The sequence below is a fragment of the Mus pahari genome, chromosome 13, assembly GCF_900095145.1.
Source record: "Mus pahari chromosome 13, PAHARI_EIJ_v1.1, whole genome shotgun sequence".
NCBI classification, from domain to species: Eukaryota; Metazoa; Chordata; class Mammalia; order Rodentia; family Muridae; genus Mus; species Mus pahari.
The window spans coordinates 49,169,856-49,175,502 of NC_034602.1; the positions used below are offsets into that span (position 1 = coordinate 49,169,856).

General features: G+C 41.6%; 1 pseudogene; it reads left to right on the top strand.

Moving 5' to 3' along the window:
- Positions 1-2,659: 2,659 nt before the first annotated feature.
- LOC110330303 lies at positions 2,660-3,888 on the top strand (annotated as a pseudogene).
- The last annotated feature ends 1,759 nt before the right edge of the window (positions 3,889-5,647 follow it).

Genomic DNA, 5,647 nt, shown 5'->3' on the forward strand with positions numbered 1-5,647 from the left:
TAATAGTGTCAGACCTTGGGATCCCCCCTTGAGCTGGATCCCACCTTCTGTTCCTCAGGATCCTCTACATTTCCATCCCTGTAATTCTTTCAGACAGGAAGAATTATAAGACAGAGATGTGACTGTGGGATGGCAACCCCATCTCTCACTTGATGCCCTGTCTTCCTGCTGGAGGTGGGCTCTATAAGTTCCCTCTTCCTACCTTCTGGTATTTCATCTAAGGTTCCTCCCTTTGATTGCTGAGGGTCTCTTACCTCCTGGGTCTCTGGTACATTCTGAAGAGTCCCCCCAAACTACTATTTCCTGAGGTTGCCTGTTTCCTTTCTTTCTGCTGACCCTCAGGGCTTCAGTCCTTTTCCCTCACCCAATACCAGATCAGGTTTCCCCGTCCCCACTCTCATCCCTGTCCACTTTCCCTCCAGGTCCCTCCTTCCCCATTTGTGATTGCTTTCTTCTCTCTCCTATTTGGGACTGAGACATCCTCACTTGGGCAGCTTATTGAGCTTTTTTAGTTATGTGAACTGTATCTTGGTTATTCTGTACTTTATTTGTGGCTAATATCCACTTATTAGTGAGTATATACCATGCATTTTCTTTTATGTCTGAGTTACCTCACTCAGGATGATATTTTTTAGTTCCATCCATTTGCTTGCAGAAGTCAGGATGTCCTCATTCTTAATAGCTGAGTAGTATTCTATTGTGTAAATAAACCACATTTTCTGTATCCATTCTTCTGTCATGGAACATCTAGGTTGTTTCCAGCCTCTGCCATTCACAAATAAGGCTGCTATGAACATAGTGGAACACATGCCCCTGTGGCATAGTGGAGCATCTTTTGGGTATATTCCTAAGAATGGAATAGCTAGGTAGTCTTCAGGTAGATCTATTTCCAGTTTTCTGAGGAACCACCAGATTGACATGCTCATGAATTGACAGAATTAACATTGTAAAAATGATTATCCTGCGAAAGGCAATCTATAGATTCAGTGAAATCCCCATTAAAATCCCAACACAATTCTTCAAAGACATGGAAAGGGCAATTCTCAAGTTCATCTGGAAAGGCAAAGAACCCAGGATAGCAAAAACAATTCTGAACAATAAAACAACAGCTAGGGGAATCACTATCCCTGACCTCCAGAGTTACTACAGAACAATAGTGATAAAAACAGAATGGTATTGGTACACAGACAGACAAGTTGATTAATGGAATAGAAATGAAGATCCAGAAATAAAACCACACACTTATAGACACTTAATCTTTGACAAAGACACCAAAAATATACAATGAAAAAAAGAAAGAATCTTCAATAAATGGTGCTGGTCTAACTGGCTGTCTGTATGTAGAACAATTAAAATAGACCCATATTTGTCACCTTATACAAAACTCAAGTCCAAGTAGATTAAGGACCTCAACATAAAACCAGATAAACTGAATCTAATAGAAGACATAGTGGAAAAGAACCTTGGGCTCACTGGCACAAGGAAAATTTCCTAAACAGAACTTCAATGGCTCATGCTCTAAGATCAAGAATTGATTAATGGGACCTCATGAAACTGGAAAGCTTCTGTAAGGCAACAGACATAGCTAAAAAGACAAATTGGCAACCTACAGATTGGGAAAAAAATCTTTACTAACCCCACATCTGATAGAGGACTAATATCCAAAATATATAAAGAACTCAAGAAGTTAATCACCAAAACACCAAACAATCCAATCAAAAAATGGGGTATAGAACTAAACTGAGAATTTACAACTGAAGAATCTCAAATGGTTGAGAAGTACCTAAAGAAATGTTCAAAGTCCCTAGTGATCAGAGAAATGCAAACCAAAATGAACCTGAGATTCTACCTTACACCAAGCAGAATGGCTAAGGTCAAAACCTCAGGTAACAACACACGTTGGAGAAATTGTGGAGAAAGAGGAACACTCCTCCATTTCCAGTGGGATTGCAAACTGGTACAACCACTCTAAACATTGAATACTGAAAATTTTAAATTATGGTTCTCAAAGAACTGATGACAAGGGATAATTTGGCCATTTGTTGAGATTCTAATCAACAAATTAATGCATTAAGTTCACCAACTGTGTGACTGAGCTAACCAAATAATGTGCTCTTTTTAATATGAGAGTTGTGTAGTAACTTCCAGGTAATTCATTAATTCTATTCCTTTGACCATGCTCTGAGAACTCTCTGACCCCTGATATGAGAGGAATGCACACATTTTGATGCACTATGGCTACAGAAAGCTCACATATCTAAATCATTCCAAGGGCAAAAGCCTACCTACAAAGAATTAGAATTAACAAATCCAGTATTTCCTTTATGTTTTTTTTTTTTTCTTTCTGAAAACTGGAGAATTCCAAGGAAGAAAGAAAACACTGTGTAGGGTAACGATTTAGGGTTAATGATATTTTTGGAAAAATATCATTGATATAAAATAATAATTTTGGAATGTGCAGGCACAGTGTTCCCTGGCCAAGACGGCTCTGTTCTCCATGCTGGTTGAGAGTGTCAGCAGGGATACCACCCCACACACTCAGGTTGAGTGTTGCAGAGGGGAATGGGGCCCAGCAGCAACCACGAGGGACATTGTGGAGGTATTCCTGTGTCACAGCTGAGCTTCTCTACCTTCCTTCCGGCCTTTTTCATGGGCATTCATGGCCTGGAAGGAGACACTGCTGACATTGAGACCAAGTGTCTATCTCACAGGAACAAAACCTTTCCCTTTGATTTGTACTGCCTCTTTCCACACATGAACTTCTTTGTCTGAAGTTAATTATTACCAGATCTTAAGAGTGCCCTCAAGTGCCAGATGGAAAGAGATCAAGAAAGCCTATTAACAACTTGCCAAGAAATAGCACACAGACATGAACAAGGATGATCACAAAGCCAAGGAGAAGTTTTCCCAGCTGGCAGAAGCACATTAGGTGTTGAATAATAAGGTAAAGGGTAGGCAGCACAATGCTTAAGGTTCCGCTGGCTTTTATCCTGGAGCCAACAGATGAGGGTGGAGCTTCTGAAGAGGAGGTCTCTCTGTTGATCCTAAGGAACTGATAAGGAAGATCTTTGGCGAGTTCTCATCACCCCGTTTTTGGCAATTTCCAGACTATGTTTGACCAACGCCAGGAATGCATCATGGAGTTGACATTCAATCAAGCAGCCAAAAGTGCGACCAAAGTTCACTGTACATACATACTGAGTACCAGTGAGTGCGGTAATAGCAAGGGGAACAAGCCCAGTGCAGCATCCCCACTGCTGCTGCACCTCAGGCATGGAAACCTACAATACCCTTTGTGATAGGTCCCAGCTGTCAGAGACACAGTGGGCATTACAGGTCCTTGTATAGTATGCAGAGGAGGAGGAAAGGCAAGCAGAAGAGCGAGACACTCCCTGTGCCTGCAGGAGTTGAAGATTATCAGATTGTAAGGATATCTGTTGGAAAATGACACAAGCAAATCTGTTCTGGAGGGACATGGCACAGACATCCACTTCCACTTCGTTATTTCAACTTCTCAAGCTATTCTTGTGGATACAGCCAAAGCCCAATGACCATTTGAAAAATCAATGTGACAATCCCTGCTGGGATTCAGACACACCAGGAGATTCGCTTGACTTGGGAAAGGCATGCCCCCAAGTTAATAGCTATGGCTATGGCTACAGAGACCATCATATTCATATGAAGATCAGAGTTTCAAAGAGGCTAACACGTCATCAGCAGAACCTGATCCTGAGCTATGTTGGAGATGAGACTGATGAGGAGGGGACAGTGAATCATGTCACCCACACACCTACTGGAAATCTGTTCAACAGGAAACAAAATCAGGAGCAGCAAGTAGCCACTCTTCATGGCAAGGGGATCAGACATAGGAGGATCCCACAACAGTAGCATTGAGCCCCTGCCTACAGCGTCCTATGAACCGCCCAGCAACGGCAAAGCTATGTGAAGACACCTCTCTACAGAGAGGGCAGAGCGGACAGTGCCTAGGCAGTGATACATAGCCCTCTGGCTGGTGTAAATATCCTGTCCACTGGTAGGAGGCTTGCTTCTTCTGGTTCAGGGAAGGTAAAACACTTGGACTCTTCTTGCATCACTAAAAATAATCTGGAATTGTAGGTAGTAGAGATTGGAAAGAATTAAAGACTGTTCTTACAGCTCAAAATAAAGCCTTAAATTGCACAATATTGTGAAGTAATTTTCCTTTCCACAGAGCTCATGGAGGTTCCGGAATTGGTCCTTCCTGAGGTATTCTCAGACTTCTCTAGGATCAGGGCAGCATACCCCCCAGCTCCACCCTCCCTGACAGGCTCTGATGAGGTGTCTGTCACTCAACATTAGTTTTGTTGTTGTTCTGTTTGTTTGTTTGTGAAGGTACCAAGCAGCTGAAAAGTGGGTGCTAGGGCCCCGGGAGGCCCATTAGTGGGACACAATCCCTTTATCCACTTCACCTCAGATGGTGGCTTGCCTGACAGCTCAGTTAGACCATTCTAGTTAGGTGTGGACAGGGTGTTTCCTGTACTGTTGGACCATAGTTAGCAAGGTCATGTGGGACAGTCTTCAGCCTCTGGAGACTTGCCAGCCAGGGCTTGGTTTTCCCCTCTTCCACTACATCAGCAAGTCAAATATCAATTTGACTTCCAAAGTGTATTTAAATTACTCAATGTTATGATTCATTATCTTTGTGTGTGTGTGTGTGTGTGTGTGTGTGTGTGTGTGTGTGTAAATGTTAGTAGGGAAAAGCCCAGCGTCATTGGTGAAGGCTCTCCACCATGTACTGAGCAACCTCATTTCCAGCCTCTGATGGAAGCATGTGGGGAATTTCTATGTGTTCCAAGGTCCTGGAGCTATCTTAAGACAGGCTGATGAAGAACAGTTTATCTGTAGTTTCTTTTCATTTATAATTTACAAAAGTTGCTACTTGCTTTCCCTGTAAGACACTATGGCTTAAAAAAAAAAAAAAAAAAAAAAAAAAAAAAAAAAAAAAAAAACTTACATTGATAGAATGAATTGTCTAAGGTTTGATATAGCAAGAAGGCTATTTTGTTTGGTTGTTGGTTAGTTGGTTGCATTTTTTGTTCCTTTGCTTACATATTTGTTTTTGATGTTTGTTTTACTGTCTAAAAATCATTCTTTACCATATATCTCTGAGAGCATATATATTTGGTGACTTGAAGACAGGTTTTACCACATTTTTTCAACATCTAGGAAGTGACTTCTCAGAACATCTAAGTTTGAGATATAGAAGGGGAGAGAGAAAATGTGAGGTGAGGTGGTAAGGAGGGAGAAAGGAAAACAGAAAGATATACCTTGAGAAGCAGCCACACCTTTGCAGAGAATGCAGTGACAATATGCTTCAGGTTTGGGTGTTTGTTCTTAAGAATGTTTTCTAACTACAATATTTCTTCTCTTTTCTCCCTCCAACTTCTCTCACATATCTGTCCCTTCTTTCATTCAAATCCATGATCTCCTGTTATTCTTACTTGATGTATCCTCAGGCATAGTATAGTGTGCTTTGGCTTGATTGCTCTCTCTCTCTCTCTCTCTCTCTCTCTCTCTCTCTCTCTCTCTCTCTCTCTCTCTCTCTCTCTCTCTCTCTCTCATGTTTCTCTGTCTGTTAATTCCTTCTTTGTGTGAGTGTGCATAATGT